Raw genomic sequence first — 16,826 nt, forward strand, 5'->3', positions numbered from 1 at the left:
CTGGGTGTAGGGATACAGCAAGGAGCAGAATAGTAGGATGGAATTTAACAGCTTCTGAGTTAATGGTGGAAACTTTCAGGAATGAGCTAGTGAGAGGGGACTTGCATGATGAGAAACAAAAGGGAAAGTAAAATATGTTTCAGTGTCAAAGGCTAAATTGTAAAGCAGGTTTCTTATATAAACCAGAGGTTCAGATAAAGAGAAAAATCTTCAGGATATACAGTATGGTGCAAGTAGAAAAGATGGAGGGGAGACAAAGATCAGAGGTGTAGAATAAGCATGGAGGAGAGTGTAGAAGAGAGGTCAGAGAGTCTACTGCGAATCCTTCAGAGAAGGAGGAAAAGTTTTAATTAAATTTAAAAATACCACAAAGGCTAAGGAAAGTGATTGATAAGGTGCAGCTTCGAGATTAAAAAATACACCTGACATGCCGTGTACTCACTGGGAAGATTTGAAGAGATGATGAGCAACTGTTGAGACAAGAGGACTTCACACATGAAAGTATTCAGGGAGACAGTTAAAGCAGATGATGGGAATGCAGCAGTGAATTGTAGTAAGATTTCAAGGATGGGGTTAGGCATTCTCATAGCAAAAATTATATGAAATAAAGGCATATGTTATCTATGAAAGCCTCTCAAGGTTTCCCTAAAAATTGGGCTCTAAGAACAAAGTCAGAGTCTGAGATTCAGTGCTAATAAAGGTGCCCAGCAAAAAAGAATAACATCCTGTGACTGACTAGCACTGGTTTATCTGGTTGAGATGCATAAATAAGAGCAAAATGTAGCAGGGAAGAAGATACAACAGAGTAGAGCAGCCTCTAAAAGATAAAATTAAAGCACTCTTGTGACCCAGATTTAGATAGCTGAATCACACAGGCAGTGGAAGGGGAACATAGTTTTAAAATTAAAGCAGGTGAGATGTAGTCACCAACAGTTGGAGGAAAGTAAGCTGCATAAAACAGGGATATGATGCCAATAAAAATCTGAAAGCCTGGTCCTGTCAGGGACCAGATTCATATCTCACTGTATTGTTTGATTGATGGGTTGAATAGACCATGTTGTCTGGGAGGAGAGAGGAAGGGGAAGGGCTAGGCCTAGGCATGGAGCCAACATGGCTGTGCCCACACAGAGCACATGGCAGGGAAAGCCATGTGGCTGGGCTGTCAAAAAGGCCACCTGGTGGCCCACCCATACCACACCCCCTGGAGCCTCTAAGTGGCTGTGGCACCCCTCACTTTGGCTAGAGGGACACTGAGTGGCCGTGAATGAGAGGTCCCAATCTAGGAGGACTGGCCAAAGTCTATAAACAGACACACACATGGCCTCCATCTTCCCTTGGCCTCTGCCCTCCTGACTTCTCAGCATGTGACCTCCAGAGTGGTAAATATGTCTCTCTCCTCTCTTTGTCTTTTTGTTCTTTCTTCTCTTAATCTCTCTTTACTCCTGTGGGCGAGTTATACGCCTACTCTTCTGTATTTCACTTAAATTGTATGGAATTTGTGTTTCCTGGGTGTAACAAAGGTTCCCTTACTGTAACAACGCTTGCTCGTCTCAGTAATCTTCCTAATGCTTTTAGGAAGTTGCATGTTATTTCTGTAAAACCCTTTTTGCCAAAACCTCTGTTTTATCACCCAGTTAAAAGAAATCTCTTATAGAAAAATGTGTAGTTCTTCTCCAGAGGTGAACTCAAGGTATCAAAGAATTAAAGACTTTGCAAGCATTCATGTGGGTAAAATCTCTTGAATTCTAAAATTAAAGTGTACAACTGATAAAAGCCTGAAGCTTTTGTACTGGAGTATAACAAGTCCTCCTGACTCATTCATCACTTTGGGATCCATGGGTTGAACACTGTCTTGATCCTATATGCCCGTTATTTAAAGAACTGAGGAGCAACCCCTCGGGTGTATTACAGGTGTTCTACATCAGTGCTTGCAAGACACCAGGTAAACTTTTGCCATACTAGATAAGTCTGTCTCAAATGAGGAGTTTAAGATTTCCTTTTTCTTGTCTTTTAGGTTTCATTTGGAATAATTGGAACAGAACAGGAATTCAGATTTTCCCACAGGATGTTTAATTTGTCCGACCCTTTTCACTGCCTCTCTCCATTGTACTAGTTGCTAAGAGTTCTTGCAGTCTCAGCAGCATGAGTAATTTGTATTACCTATTCTTTTGCATGTTAAAGAGAGTGTTTCCTTCATGTACCTGGAGTAGCTACTAAGTGCAAAGGCACACAACTATCACAGCTGTTTCTTCTTTCACCATCTGATACGAGATGACAAAAGGATCTAGGAATTATACAGCTATATAAGAAAAATTTGGAGATGACTGGAATAAAATGGAACAGCTGCTCTCTGAGGAAGCCGATAGCATTATAGCAGAATTAGAATCATCTCCCTTTAACTCAGATGTCTCTAAATTAGGAAAACACCAAATAAAATACTTAAATATTTATTAGCTATATTGAGATACTGTAATCCCATAGTTTGGATTTTGTTCCTGACAAACGAACCCAAAGCCCAGTTAGGTACACAATTAGAGTAATCGTTGTGTGAGGACTATCCAACATGTCAAAATGAGATCCAAATGGATAAAGCACTGAACAAGTGGTTCTTTAAAGCTGGATATCCAGCAAGATTGGGAAGAGGGTTAACTGTATTTTGAAGTCCCATCTTGATATTCCAGAGCAGACTGCTTACAAATACCTATATGGAAGCCCTTCATTGGAATCAGACCATCTCTCCAGCATGTCCAGGTCCCTCTGAAGAGCCATCCTGCCTTCCAGCAGATCAATGGCAGACTCAATCCCCTCATCCAGATCATTGATAAAGATATTAAACAGGACTGGGCCCAACACTGATCCCTGGGGGACACCACTGGTGACCGGCTGCCAACTGGATGCAGCACCGTTCACCACCACTCTCTGGTTTCAGCCCTCCAGCCAGTTCTTAACCCAGCAGAGAGTTCCCCTGTCCAAGCTGTGGGCTGCCAGCTTTTTCAGGATTATGCTGTGGGAGACGGTGTCCCTGTATTTCTGGCTATAGACCTTCTGAATACTATTATAACCACCAATTTAGAGGTTACAGTAGACAGGGTAGAGGAGTACTTCTTTAAAACTGAGAGGAGTAGGAAGTTCATTGTCTAACACCACAATGGTTGTCATGGTAGCTAAGGCAGTCTCCCTTTTTTGGGAGAAGCACCATTCTGTGGGGTGTATCAGGTGCAATCCCAGCAGAGCAGCTCTGCTGACTCCAAACCCTCTTTGCTGGAAGTGTATAATATTAAAAAGTTAAGCCAAAATGGTGACTACAGATTGATGACAATAAGCTATTTTATGAGATGTTAATTGGCATATGGCGTACATCTTAAAAGTACATTAGAAAATAAGTGGAATGCCAGCACTGTGGTTAATACTGATACAAAACAAGCAGCATCTGACCATGTAACAGCCACAGCTGGGTAACTCTGAAGGAGCAGCTGCACTGTGCTGCTGCAAGGAGTCTGGGCAAATGAAATACAATCCATGTTTCCTGTACTGAGTATAATCAGTTGTCACTGGTTATTCATTTCACCAGTTATTCTGATTATGTGTATAATACTCTTATTCACGTAACATCTCTACTAATCCATATTAGTAAAGATGTTATGTTCTTTGGACAATACCATTTCTCTAAAAAATAAGTTCAACTAACAGGCACATCAGTATTTATACGGCAGGAATGGACACAACAAAAAGACTAGTTTACTTTATGAATTCAAAATGATCATCTTGTGAATACCAGTACAGGTGTCACATAATGCTAATGAAAAATACCGGTGCTTCGGTTTTTTCAGAAATAAATCTTTGCTTTCGAAATGCAATAGACATCTCCTTGATTAAAGTGATCACACACCAGCTATATGCTGTCTCTGGCAGTTCAATTTGACATACAAATCAGCATTTTCAGGTAACACATTCTAATTAAGTTAGAATAATTAAAATAGTTAAAATCTTTTAAAAGAAGAATGAAAGAATATTTAATTAAAAAGAGTCACATGGTCAGAATTTGGAACTTCTGGGCAGCAGAGCCATAGATTACATTTTTTACCCTAAATCTCTTTTTCCCTTTGTCTTGTACAAGATTCGAAAGACAGCTTGTGTCCCTGCGGAGAGACATAGCCAGTGTGTAATTTTGAAGAAGTACATTTTCTTTTCTCCAGTAAGAAAGCAAATATCTAAAAAACCACTAAGAAACCAGGAATGGATTTTTTTGTTTCAGTTATCTACTGTCCAAGATCAAAGCTCTGACTCCTGAACATGGAGAAACTGCTCAAAGGTTAATTCATAATTCATCTAATTGAAACTTGCAGGGTAGACGTGATCAGGATGTGGACCAGAAGTAGTACTGCTATATAGGGTTTTTGACTGAAGACCTGAGAGGAGGTTGAAAAGATCTGGCAGAGATCCAGGAAAATCAACTAAAATAGTCTGAGTCCTTCTTGGAGGGATGCATCCACAAAATAAATTCTGTGTGAATTAAAATACAACTGAAATGAAACATGTCAAGTTGTGTACATTTAGATTATAAAGGTTATAGGAGCTTCATTGAAAATCTGTGGGATTTGTTTTTCCTTCTTTTTTCCTCCTCTTGTTTACTGACATATTTAAGGAATTTACATCATCTCAACCATTCCACTTTTACTGGAAGAAAAAGAAAAATCATTTTATTAATTCAAGTGTGTGTTAGTCCAGTTCTGGTTTGTTTTTTTTTTGATAGACCATGTTTCTTAGTTTCATTCTCTTGTCATATTCTGGCCTGCACTGCTTTAATATGATCTTTTTGTTTATAATCATCTTACTGCATCCCTTGTAAGGGCTAGAAGAATTTCTTACGATGTGCCAAATTTTTAAGTACATTCATAAGATGATGAAGCATTTAAAAGATTCCCCAAAAGTCATTTCATCCCACCTGTGCAAGCTCAGCAGATACCTTATGATTATTTCACTAAACTGTTCCTAAAAATCTTCTGAGCTTTGCTGTGAACCCATTCTTTCTAAAATAAATAATGAAATAAATAAAACCGCATAAATAAATAAATAAATAGATAAATAAATAAATGGCAGTGTACTAGAAAAGCTGCATTGAATTAATGAGAATTTTTTCACTATAAATTTTTAATAGACATTTCAGCTTCGAAAGCATGTTTCAGTCCCTTTGCCTTAGTATTATTAGATAAAAATTGTATTCTGTCATCTTTGTTCACCATAAACTAGTGCTTACTTCTATATAATGAATTAATAAATCAAATGGATGAAATCCCTGGATAAAGAAAGGAATTTTTAGCACATATTTAGGAAATTATTTGATCTCATTGGTGATGAATGACTTCCTAGATGACAGCAACTACTCTGAGCTGAAGAACTTGTAACTATTCCCTATCCTTGAGAAGAAGTTATGCAAAACATTGCTTGCTCACAACTGTGGCACTCAAAGCTTATCTATTTTGTACTGAAGTCGTTTCACTGAAAGACAGACAAGCCTAACAGCCCCATTTTAGTCTGTAACGGCTGAACCCCCCCGAGACAGTATGTCTGGACCCCTAACCTTCAGATGGCCCTTTGGGCACAGATGTGCTCCAGGCTAAATTCTGTTATCAGGGATCTTGTAAGCACACCTTGAGGTAGGACAAGTGATGGGCTTCTTGGCTGGAAAGAAATTGCCTGATATTTCCTGAAATTGCATTACATTGCAGTTTCTGGGTTTTAAAATCAACTGGTCTTGTAGCTGAGCTTCTGCACCAAAGTTGTGTTAAATGGCCAATATAATTTGAATGCTGGAGTAGAACTCCATCAGTTTGGTATGCCTATTATTCAAAATGTTTTACAGTTTGTTTTAGACTTTGTATTGTGATCTAGGTATGCATTGTTTGTAGAAACCAGGGAAATTCCTTTCCTGCTGGTTTTTTGGCGGCACCAGTGGATTTCTTCACATTTAGTTAAAACATCTAAGTAACAGTCTGGAAATTATCAATATTTTAAACAGGAAGCAAAGGATTAGGAGGAAATGTGATTTCTCCAAAACAGAGTAAAACAATCAAACCTTATTACTTCTGCTGGAAACCTAATCTCAAAGTTTAGGACAACTGAACTCACGAAAGCATAAGATTGTGTAGTTTCTCAGGAGAAATGCAAAACAAGGTAGGTAGGGCAATACCCACTGACACTAGAGCTGTTAGTGAATGGGATATGGTTGGAGAGAAGGAAGGAAAATGAGCAGTAAAAGAATATTTACTTAACAAGTACATTTACAGCTGGGTAGGGAACTTGAGAGGTGGACTGCTTACTGTCAACATTTGCAAGAAGAAAATTTGAATTTGCCATTTAGAGTAATGTTTTGTTTTCCCCGAGCTGATGCTGAGTTTTCGTGTAGCCTCACAGTTTACAGAAATGTAAATGTGAAAACATGGCCTAGTACAACTACTCAAGGTAGTTTTCCAGAAATTTAGAGTTGAGATTGCAGCTGGTGTTTCTTTACTTTGCAATGCCTTGGTTTTCCTGATATAAGATGTCCATTTCTTTTAGGGCTTTCTAGATGGTCTAGAGGTGATTAGTAGTACTTGTGTCTTTGCCATATTGTAGAGATTAGCAGATTTGAGGGGATAGGTTTTCAGGTATTTGTAGGAAGCTTGGTTAATAAAACAATAGGAACATAAAAATTCATAAAAGGACCTTTCCTTAAGTCTTGTTAGTTCCTCTAACAAAATTTCCATGAGAACCTTGTCAGTTTTAGAGAATCCAAATAAATTGTATCTACTGGATCACCTTTATCTACTCACTCATTGATATCCTACTCAAGAACCAGCTTGTTAATGCAGCAGGTGCTGACACCATGCTGACACATTCCCAGCAGACTATCTCTACCATGTCCTTCTTGTTCTCAATTACAGACTCTACTGTCTCATCATAGCTGAAAGTCAGTCTCAAGAGTCTGTGGTGGCTCCCATCCAGAGTCCTTTCCATTGATGTGAGGTTGTATTAGCAGTCCTCTGGCATAATCCTTGTTTGCATGACAGGTTACTCATAAGGGGACAGTGGGGAGAGGAGGAAACCTCAGGCTGACTGCTCTGGTGTGCTGAGGAGCTGCTGTTGCCTGTGCTCAGAAAAGAAAAAAAGAACTCAGCATTAATTATTAGAAAATACTATGTTAAATAATAGCAAAATATTTGATTGAAGTTGTCAGTAATTAGAAACAAGATGAATCATTCATAATCTGCTACTTAAGTGTCTTAGCTATTATAATAACACACAACAAAAAAGAAATTATCAGTGGGTTTCCCACATGCATGCATAGAGGGCAGGGCATATAAGTCATTCTCACTGAATTGTCAGTCCTGTGACTTTTGCCCATTCTCTTTTATTCAGGCCACTCATCCTCTCATGCTCTTTCTAATAATGTGGCTTTGCTTTCAAGTTTGGTGTACACAGGCTTTGAAATTTTGAATGTGTCTGAGGCATCTTTAACAATAAAAGACATTTATTTGGGATTCTTCATTAAGGCCTTTACTACTGCCCACAGAAGCAATGAATAAAATCACAGTTATGACAAATGTACTTCTTCATCCCTTTTGGAAATATTTACACTTGAAGCAGTACCCCCTCAAATCTGTCAACTATTTAAGCAAAAATATAAAAGCTCCTTAATTTTATTTTTTTATTTATTATTATTTCACTCCTCTATCCCTGATTTAATCGGGGCTTTTTTAATATTCCATTTGGAATAGCTTTTATTTCTGCAGTGTTCCTAAGGAGAAATTTGTCCTTTCAGGTAGTTGGGGCATCTCTGGAGTGACAAAGCAAGCAGTCTGGAATGGGCCAGAGCAGGAGGGGGAAGTTACCCACTGCTCAAAGCAGCTCCTTACTTACTTCTGCTCTTAAAACAACCTGGAGGTGGGATTCTCTGCTACAATATTTTGTTCTCCTTAGCAATTTAAAGATCATACTAATCTTTAACTCCAATCATTAGTGCTGCACATTAGGCCACTGCTTTTTGCCATCATGGACAGAAGGGTCAGACTGTTTCTTTGTGTTTTGCACAACCTTCAGAAACTGTCCTGCTTTGATCTTCTTTCCTGTAAAACAACCTTTGTGTCTTCCCATATATTTTCCTTTCCAGTCCTTTCATGTAGTTGATTTTTTTTTTCATCTAAATAAATTATTCATGTGCAATTTTACCCACTTTTTCCATCTCTTTTTGCCAGGTGGTCAAGATCACTTGTTTTGCATGTCTTTTTCCGTTACTTCCTCACAAAAATCAGAACTTGTCACTATTATTCTGTGGTTTTATATAGACCTCATGGTAATTTAGGATAGGGAATGAGAGGCCAAGAACAAATTTAAGAAGGAAAGGATGAAGATAATGAGAAGACAGGGTTTTTTACATATTATTGCATCAAAATGCCTGCTTGTCTACAACTGTCCTATAGAACTGTACAGCACTAATATAATGGAAACACAAAAGAAGTACAGAAAATTTTTGAATGGTACATATTATGTACTGTCAAAAAGTATAATAATTGGTCTGACTTATTTTCTCCTTTGAATTATATTATTTAAACAGTTATAGTTGAGTTATTTTGAGGGGAAGGAAGTGTGATGGTTGTGTATTAGCTGATCTCACAGAACTTTTTAATTTCCTGAGCAACAGTTTCAGATATCCTTGCCTGGACACCACAAAGGCTACAAAGACTGAGTCAGACCTTTGTAACCCCTCCTTCCATTCCATTCCCTTGTAAAATTTTCTTCATCCTGAGTGGACCTAGTCCTGGAGTGGCTTTGTTATCTGTCTCTTTTCTTTCCCCAGACTTCCATGACTGGCCTCTATATCTGCTCTTGCATGAAAGGCTCTGTACAAAGCACAAATGTTAGGCAGTGGGAGTGGGAGGAGAAGGATACCTTTCTGGATGCCTTTGCTCTTGTGACATTCAGCTTCTGTGTCCTTTCCTGAAGTCACCGGTATGATTTATTTATCACTGTATTGCTCGTAATAAAACACCCTCAGATAACCAATGCTCCCCTTCTGGTTTAAAAAGCTCACCCCTGCATACCTTGAAAGCCTATGGTGATTTTGCTAGGTTAATAAGAGATAAAACTGTTTTCTGGGAGGTTTATAAGTGCTGCGTTGCTTGCTCACCTCCTTAAAGTTTATTTAACAGATAATCTCTATTGATTTGAAATATCAAGCCATGAGATAAATTAATAGCTGACATAATGCATAAATAAAGCATTTAATCAGCCTCCAAAGCTACTAATGTCCTATGTAATAAAATAAATTTTTTATTCTGTAGCAAGTCATAAAAAGAGAATAAAAAGTACTGAATGCCCTTTTGTGTGGTGACATCAAAGTGCTGAGGTGACCACAGTGTTTTGAGCTCTCTGATCTGCAACTCAGTTGTTCAATATCTGCTGTTTGTTGCACCCATGTTTGACAGACACTCTAAAATGAAGTCTGACTTTTAAATATGCAATTCCCATCAGAGGCAGAAGACTGACCCAAGATCTGCTTAGCCTGGTGATATATTTGTCCTTTCACAACACTGAACTTAAGTGTTGATTTGGGTGTCCCTCCCATCAAGCTCATTTGGGCTTCCCTGCCATTAAGCTCATTGTCTTCTCTAATTGATAAATTATTGTTTCCAGAATAGCTGAATTTCTCTTATGTTTTACAAAACTTTTAAGAACTGACTTAATTACACTGTAGTGACATCGTCCTGCTTCAAAAGAAAAGGAAATATAGGACCCTTGGCTAGAACAGAAAGCCTGAAGCTGTTCTTCAGCACCTGATAGCTGCCTCTTCAGACCCCACACCTGAGCAGAGGTGTCTCTTTGTGGGTCAAGCTTATTTGCTGACAGGCTCTTCCCAAGCTTGTCCTCAGAAAGCTTGTATGTGCTGTCAACAGTCTTGCTGGCTTGCACAAGAATGGGGAAGCCTTTTATTGACCTGAAAGACTGTAGTGTATTTGGAAAATCCCATCACAAATGGGACAATTTTCCCTCAGCTAACAAGAGGTAAAGTCCTCCCTAACCTTTCCACAGTCCCCTCGAGAAATGAACTCTTTCTGTGTGCAATGAGAAATACAGATGGTTTACTTATTAGTTCTTAAGTTATGGCCTATGGCAATGTTATTTTCCAGATTACTCTCTTGGATTTAAAAAAGGAAAAAAGAAGCACACACACATACACCAAAAAAATCCCAAAAAATCCAGTACCAGAGCAGAGTCCGTGCTGAACAAACTGTAAAGATGGCAAGTTGGAAAAAGGTTCAGTGTCACTTAACAAAATAAGAATGTTTTTTAACTACTTTGCTTGCTATTTTTTTCAGAATTAGTGTACTCTTACTGGAGTAATTTTGTAAATATAATATTGAATGGATTAAATACATGCTTAAAAAAGAAAGGCATAAAGTATGATCAAGATATGTTTCCCAATTCACCTTTGGACTCAGTGGTGACTGATTAAATCACTTTCCTGCAACCTTTGCACTACAACCCATGTTTCCAGCTGGTGTCTCCACTTATGTCCCTAGAGCAAGTCTTACTGTTCACTTTTATGAACTAGATTTCCTAAATTTTGTATTTATGTCATGTGAATGGAAAACAACAGACTAAAGACTGAGAATCCATATTTCTTTAGGAGTAGTTCTATCAGGGCAGTCAGATGTCCCCAGCATCTCAAAAAAGGCAAATTTCATGTTCATTTTCAAGAAGGGGAAGTGGCAGTCCAGAGAACCACAGAACATTCAACTTCACATTACTCCATGGGAAGACTATGGAGAAAATCCTTCTGAAAGTCCTTCCTAGGTAAATGAAAGACAGGATAACCAGGAACTGCCAGATCAGGTCTACCAGGGGTAGTTTAAATGTAACTAACCCCATTACCATTAGTGATGAAATGACCAACACAGTGGATGAGGATAGAGCAGTGAATGTTATTTTACTGTACTTTAGCAAGACTTTGATGGTATCTCATAGCTTCTTTGCAGCCAAAATGAGGAGACATGGACTGGACTTGTGGACTATAAGTTGCGGAAAAAATTCTGGGAGCATTTATCTCAAAGAATAGCAGTCAAGGGACTGAAACCTAATGGATAGCTGATAGAAATAGTATTTCTTGAGGGTCAGTCCTGGAGGTTGTACTGGTCAATGAGAACATCATGATACTCAGCAAAGACAAATGCAAAGTCGTCCTCTTGCAACAGAACAATCCCATACAAGAGTACAGTCTGGGAACCAGCCTGTTGGGGACCAGTTCTACAGAAAAGGGCACAGGGATCCAGGCCTTCCTTATTCAGAGATTCACAAAGAAATGGCAAAAGGCAGCCAAATTACAACTAAACAGAAGGAAAAAATTTCACAGCAAGGTTGGCTAAACACAGGAACACATTCCTTAGGGATATCGTAGCTCCTCCACCCCCAGAAATTTTCCAAACTTCAAAAGACCTTGAACAGGCTGATCTAACACTGAAGTTAGCCTTGCTTTCAGCTGGGCATTACACTAAATGCCTGTGAAGGTCCTTTCCAACCTGAAATATTTTATGATGATTTTTATAACTTGCCCAAAAGGAGCTGGCATATTTTTATCTAGCTATAGGATCCTGAACTGTCAGGATTCAAGATATCCCTCCTAACCATTTTTCAGCAATGCACCTCTGCCACACCTTTTTTCTTCAAAGAAACTGTTTGTGACAATAATTTCCTCTTCTGAACAGCAAGGCAAATGTCCAGGCTGCCCTTGGAGACCTGGTGCACAGCATAAATGAAACAATTTGGGAACAAGGATGACTCTGTGTGTCTGTTGAGCTGCGTTCAAAACCAGAAGTGTTAGACCTTGCAGACTCTTCTCCTCAGATGACATCAGACAGATGTGACAGGAAGAAGTTAAATTGGGAGGTCCTAGTAACCTTCTGCAGAAAACAAATAACTGCAGAAGTCAGTAAGATTTACTTATTCTGTAGAGAAAAACAAAAGTAAAACCTTGGGCAGGGGCAGAGAAGTGATTTTTAAGTATTAATATGTCTCAACAGTGGGAAATGAAGAATGTTTTGATGTCCATCCATCTGCTCTTTCTTGTGAAGGTCCTTGTCTTTCCTAACACTCTTTTCCCCATCAAATGAAGGTACTCAGCAGAATTGGCAGTGAGGGATTTTTCAAATGACAGTCTCAATTCTTACTGCTCCGAGCATTTTCTTGTGGGTGTGTATTGAAATATTTCTGCTAGAGTTGAAACTATTAAAAAATTCTCTGCAGCTGAACTGTGTGCAAGTTTGCATTCTGGTTACATTCTTTAAAATTTCAGCCTTGTGGGAAAAGGGAAAACTTACAGCTACAGTTTTTATAGAGTTTTAATATCTGAACAGCACATCTGCTCCTGCTCTTTGTCAGCATTCTAGTATGCCACCTTTTCCACTCCTTTGAAATTCCTCAAGTTTTGTGTACCCTGTTAATTTGGTTGGGGGAATGTGCCTGTTCAACAGCAGTACACATCTCCAAATCAGTTCCAATCCTTACCACTCTGAATGCTGTCCACTTATTCCTGCTGTGTTTCCTGGTTTCCATTGATTAGTTTTCAATCTGTAGCAATGCCCCATCCTGTTACTGCATGGTACCACTCTGTGGAGGTTCCATTATGAAGGTACCACTCCGTGGATGTTCCACTCCGTGGATGTTCCACTATGAAGGCACCTCTCTATGGCTCTAGCTCTAGCAATAGAGTTAACTTGGGTAGAAGCAGGTCAGTCTCTGCCCACATGAAAACATCTCAGTGTTCAATCAATTTTCCTGCAATGGGATTAGCAGGACAAGCAGCTGCATCCCATGGCATGAGCAGGAGTCAAGCTCCATCTCTGCCTCCTATAGCTTCTGGCTGAAGCCCTGATTAACTCAGTCCATAGCTCAGCGTGCTGGTGCAGGCTGAGCAGTGACAAGTGTCTGAATTGTCCCCGGACCTAGCTCTACTAAAAAGATAAGTTTGACTTATTTTCTTGTGTTTGGAAAAAACACAAGTTTAAGCACCCTCACTAAATAATCCTTTCATTTTTTTCCTTCTTCTTTTTCTTCTTCTTGTGTTTACTCCCAGCATACAATGCTGTATGATTTAGCTGAAGGCAAGGACATTTTTTGTTACAAATATTGTGTGTTAGCAGCGGCACCAAGCTGCTCTTCTGATAACAGCCCACAGAGCTGTGCCATCTTATAGGAGAATCTCTACAAATCTTTTACCCATCTCCAAATCCTCCAAAAAAAAGAGTGCAAAAAAACTAGTTTTGCCACATAAAGACCCTGGCTGTTCCTCAAATGATGGCTTTGAGGACACTGCTGTAAGCAAATCAAGTAGCTGTCCTGTAGTGTCCTCATTCTCATTCCTTCCAGAAGGAAGGAATATGGGTTAGGCTGGAAGGTGAGTAGTAGTGAGATGAAAGGTTTGATAAAAGCTGTAGAGACAAACTAGGTAAGTAGATATTGAGGATATGATCATTAATGCAGTGACACAAATGCATCTCCCAAGGAAGTATCTGCTCTGCCTTTCCTGTTGGATAGTTCAAACTTCAACCTAGCTAACACTGCATGACCATCTAATCAGAAACTTATTGTGGTAAAGGCATCTTACAGCTCACAGCAGCTGCACAGGGTTAATATCACTGTAGCAAAACATCAACGACTGCAGTTGTGGAGGCATATGTTAGACTACACCTCATTGTGATTTTGCTGAGTAGGAGCAAAATGAACATCTCTGTAATTAGTGCCTGGTGACAGCTGCAGTTGAGGCAAACCTGAACCAAGCTACCCCAAAAAGGCTAGTGAACACCTAGATAAACAGAAAAATAAGCACTTAATTTGATTTTCTGTCTTTCGTACCTTCTTTTGAAGCTGCTTGAGTTTTGTTGAAGATGTATCTTTTTGAACTGTGGTTTAGAGCCACTGTTACCACTTTTCTGTGATACCTAACCCCCCAACTGTGCGATCACTTTTAAACACGGACCAAACAGCTAAAGCACAGTTTATATTTTCTTTTTATTGGCAATATTTTTCCTCATTTTCTCAGAAAAGGTTAGCTTGATTCAATATAGTAACTGCAACTAACAGTCCATCTTGGCACAGTTCAGTTTTGTGCCAGTAATCCTCACATGAGGATTTTGTTCCATATAAGGCTTTTAAAATCATTTCATGAAACTGGAATTGTCTCTACATTACAGAGCAAAGCTCAAAAAACTTCTCATTTGGAAAAAGCAAGATCGAACACTACAATGATTTCCTATGAATTTAAGGAAGAATCTGTAAGTCTCTAACAGAACAATGTCTGCTTCAACTCTAACTTGGAAGGCTTGAATTTAGCTCATCAGATCACAGAATGCAGGGAGAGAATGAAAATTACTCCCATGTCATATGGGGAACTAAGGCATAATATTTTGTGGTTTATTCATATTTTTTTATGTAGGACACAGATAACATGGTGACAATTAAAAAGTCCACACCTCCTTGGGAACTTTATCTTACACCCTTACTATTCATGCATCCGTAGCTCAACAGCACTGGTGTGTAATTTGACGTGCTTGCTCTTTGGAGATTACTGTGAAGATCTACTGAATGTAGAAATGATAGAACCATGCCTGATCTCAAATTTGAAAGCTGAGAGGTTTGAAAGTATATACCGCTATTTTTCTTCAGCTTCAGCTTCTCATGGATAATCCTTGAAAAATGAGTTCCTGGGAGTTTGTATCACTGCTTTACTATCATCAAACTGTGAATGTTGAAGCTGTGCTCTCACTAAACAGGAGTGCTGAAAAATTAATGTTGACCTAATTGCAATCAAATAATATATTAGCATGCGTGTCTTTGCCTTATCACCTAATCACAGATCTAAAGAAGGAAGCCAGAAGTGAATGTATTTCTTTCTGAACTGGTAGATGTTTTCAAGGCTTGAAGAAATGTGTTCCTTCAAAAAGGAATGCGAAATGGCTTTTCATTCATTCCAAGACAAAAAAGGAAACAATAATACTTCTTATCAGGACTGACCAGGTTTATAGCATCAGTAGTGTGTGTAATGTATTTTTCCAAGTACAGCATCATATCTAATATTACAAAGATACAGAAGTGATTACATAGTACCAAAGGGCATATTGCTAGCTGACTTCTTTGATCTAAGATAAATTATTGGGTACAAAAATATGAATTCAAAACACTCGTACTGCCCTTAAGCTGTAGAAAGCCATCATGTATCTTCCAAGTTAAAGTACTATCCTATTAGACTTTGACTATTGGCAGCTGCTTTCTTGAAAGAAATTCCTTTAAGGAACTTAATAATCCTGGTACTTAGTTGGAAAAGCTTCATATTGCAAATGTAGAGGCTAAAAATTACCTCTTAATCTTGCATTTCCATTACAAAAGTGCTTTTCAGTCTTCCCATATATGGTGCTGTAACAAGTGTAGTATGATGCCAATATTTTATATAACAAATTAACAGCTGGAGTCTGCACTATGGAAAAGGTCAGAATCCGTTTGATTTGATATTTTTCATTCACACACAATTCCTGTCTTTCCAGTAGCATGACTTAACACCCCAAGCAGACAAGTTCTTGTGTGCAAGCACCTCTCTTGTTCAAGATGGGACAACGCTAAGAGCACAATTCACTCTGAGCATGCGTGTGTGTGTGTAAGAGAAAGAGAAGTGAGGAGACAGTAGGGTAGTGGCATAGGTGTTCAAACAGCAGTGGGGACATTCCCATGGCTGCAGCTCCCTGGACACTTTCTGGTTTTTAGCCAACAGCTACTGAGAAGTGACTATTTAGAAGCTTTAGTTTAAATGTTATGTTATTAAGAATCTAGGCACCGTTTACTCTTGTATGTGCATGTTCAGAGTCTTAAGGGCATATCTCCTTGGTTGTACCTTTGGGTCAATTCTTGTCCTAGAGAAGGAAGAGAAGGTTAAATAGCTTCACATATGCTAAGGTGGCCAATGTGCTTTTGTGATTCTAAGGTATAGTTAACATCAATTTTCCTTCTCTTCTGTCCAACAGATACTTTTTTAACTGTCTGTTCATCATGGGTTATTTATAAACTGAGGACAAGTGTTGTTTTCTTGTCCTACCGCATGTTCTGTATAAGTCCAAGGACAAAAAAAAATGAGTAGTCAGCTTAAAGTGTTTTCAACTTGACACACAATGCCAGTATTCCATTGACTTTCTTTCATTTGGGTTTGCAGGTATAGCAGATGAAAATTAGCTTTATGTATTTATTTAAATGTTACACCATTGTTCCTATCACTGTCGTGCCACTGCTTGCGTTGCCTTTCTGCAAACCTTGTGCAGGAAGGTTTTTCCAGCAGAACCTCTGCAGAAAGCAAATGTGAAACTTTGCAATGCAGTCCTTGTGAGACATGCATTTTCAATTCGATTTCTATGAGCACTGGCACCTGCACATTAAGTACATCCTTCAACCTAGCCCACGTCAACAAAACACTTAAGGATTTGACTGAGTGCTTTCCTCAACTGGGGTCTTCAGTTCTGAACTCACTGCAGTTGGTGTAAGCTTTGGTGAGAGCTGCAAGTTGAGAAGCCCCAGCCTTCCGGCTTCAGTGAATATGTGAAATGCCCTTAAAAGTTTTTATTCTACTTTTCTAACCTGGACTATTAATATCTCCTCCTACTGCAACTCTCCTTAAAATGCTGCAATTTGCCATGCTTGTTTTTGCCTCTTGATGTGTTGAGGACTAATGTAGTGCTGTGGGAGAGCATTTTGTTTGTTTTCTCATTACAGTGTTTGTTTGGTAGCTGATTCCCATCCAGATGGATGCAGAG

Source organism: Corapipo altera, unplaced genomic scaffold, assembly GCF_003945725.1.
Source record: "Corapipo altera isolate COAL_440 unplaced genomic scaffold, ASM394572v1 2, whole genome shotgun sequence".
NCBI lineage: Eukaryota > Metazoa > Chordata > Aves > Passeriformes > Pipridae > Corapipo > Corapipo altera.